The following is a 752-nucleotide window of genomic DNA, read 5'->3' as shown; positions in this document are numbered from 1 at the left end:
AATCGAAATGTTGCTAACTCAACTGACTCAGTCACTGAGGCATGCATGACTTTGAAGATCCTATAAACCTGATCAACAAAGAGTTGAGGGTCTTCTCTGCGATCTGTTCCTGTAAACTGTGGAGGATTCAAGGCAAGAAATTCACGAACTCTCGAACTTCCGGGCCCTTCAGAAGGCCCGACAATATCTGGCGCAACTAGTTGGCACTGTGCAGCTACTAACTGTGCTAACATATATACTGCACTCTTGAAATCCTGATCAGATGGAATAGGAGGAACTAGAGGTGGTACTGCTGGTGAAGCCGAAAGTCCTGTAGCCCTCAGAGGCTCCTGAAGCTGTGGAGAAGCTATAAGGGGCTGAGAAGATGTCTCCCCTCGGGTCTCACAATGGGCCACCTCTACTTGTGGTACTTTGTCGGTACCCTCACTTGAAGTTGTATCTAGCCCCTAGCTAGTTGTGGTCTGTCTAGTGTCAGTCATCTCTATCTGCATACAAGTATCAATTATAAGCCAGAAACCTCAACCCTTAAGACACCGCTCTATAGCACGAGGGGAGAAAAATAAGGATAGTCATTCTAACATGCCCGGCAGCTTCTTGCTTATCGAATGTGGTGCACATCACATTTATAAACAAGACTTTACTAGACATGGCTTGCAGACTCCCTAGGATACGACGTTGCTCTGATACCAAGTTTGTCAAGCCCCAAACTAAAGGGACGCAACTGGCTCCTAAGGCCAAAACTCAGGCCCGAG

General features: G+C 47.1%; 1 pseudogene; it reads right to left on the bottom strand.

Moving 5' to 3' along the window:
- Window positions 1-233, bottom strand: part of LOC102581375 (protein TRANSPORT INHIBITOR RESPONSE 1-like) — a 23453-nt pseudogene extending 23220 nt beyond the window's left edge.
- Between the last annotated feature and the right edge of the window lie 519 nt (window positions 234-752).

Source organism: Solanum tuberosum, unplaced genomic scaffold, assembly GCF_000226075.1.
Source record: "Solanum tuberosum cultivar DM 1-3 516 R44 unplaced genomic scaffold, SolTub_3.0 scf00044, whole genome shotgun sequence".
Taxonomy (NCBI): domain Eukaryota; kingdom Viridiplantae; phylum Streptophyta; class Magnoliopsida; order Solanales; family Solanaceae; genus Solanum; species Solanum tuberosum.
The sequence above is the reverse complement of the archived record's forward strand: the minus strand, read 5'-3'. Positions and strand labels throughout refer to the sequence as shown.